Below are 1075 nucleotides of genomic sequence, written 5' to 3'. Positions count from 1 at the left end.
TGATTGCTTGATGTTCAGAGAGGTCAGCTGGAAAATGGGTCTTACCCTCTGCCGTCGCTATGGTCCCTGCTGGCCAAACTGTCTGTGCGATGGTGGGAGGGACGTGCTGGAGAAGCGGCCTGTGTGCTCCCTGGCCTGTCAGTCATTAGCTCCCCTGACCCCCAGGCTGTCAGTCAGCACCCCTCAGAGCCCTGACAAATGAAATCAAGGGGAGAAGAACGCTGCTTGCTGGGTGAGGATGAGGATTCTTAGGGATGGATCTGCCCGCCCCCGTCCTGGGGCTCCCAGCTGGCTCCCCATCATGGCAGAGGGAAGTGGAGCCCATGGCAACGGTCCTGGCCGTGCAGAGCTCCAGCCAGGGGCTGTACCTGGGCTCTGTCCCTTGGCGCAAAGCCTACCCCAAGCACTTTCTCTTACTAGAGGCAAAACTTTGCCTCCATTCTCATGCTCAAGCTGTTGCCTGGCATGCTGCACTGGAGATGCACTCCGCAGCCTCTGCCTTACCCAGGGCTGGCCTTGCTTCGATGGTGAGGAGGGTGGTAAGGTCCTGGCCTGCACCTCATTACCTCAGGAGCAGGCAAAAACGGTCCCATTAAATCTGCCCTCTGTCCCAGTGCTGCAGCAACAAAAATCATCAGAACCAAGAGGGGTGTTAAGAAATTTACGATGAGTGCTCCACTGTGATGGTCGCTTGGCTTCCTCCTGGGAGCTGGTGTTGGGCATCCTTCGGAGGGACGCTTGTCCCACAGTGCTTCAGGACAACCTGGAGAACAGGTGCCAGGAGAGAGTCATTCCGTGTGCTGCGACCTTTCCAAAGGGGCTGGATAATCACTCTCGGTGGATGAGAAAATTACCCGCTAACTTCTTCGGGGTGTCAAATCAACTCTGAAAGCTGCTGAGAGCCTGATGGAGATGTCTAGTAGCAGAGCTAAAGGGGTGAAATGGGGTGGAGCTGGGGAGGAGCAGCTGGGCACACCTTTCTCTCATGCCCCAAGCTTGGTGAGGAAGTCCTCTGTGCCCGGGTGGGAGTTCAGGGAGAACTATCTTGGAGGGAACTCGCTGTTGGGGTTGCCTC

The sequence above is a fragment of the Buceros rhinoceros genome, unplaced genomic scaffold (genome assembly GCF_000710305.1).
Source record: "Buceros rhinoceros silvestris isolate BGI_N320 unplaced genomic scaffold, ASM71030v1 scaffold13118, whole genome shotgun sequence".
Classification (NCBI taxonomy): Eukaryota; Metazoa; Chordata; class Aves; order Bucerotiformes; family Bucerotidae; genus Buceros; species Buceros rhinoceros.
This window is presented reverse-complemented; position numbering follows the sequence as displayed.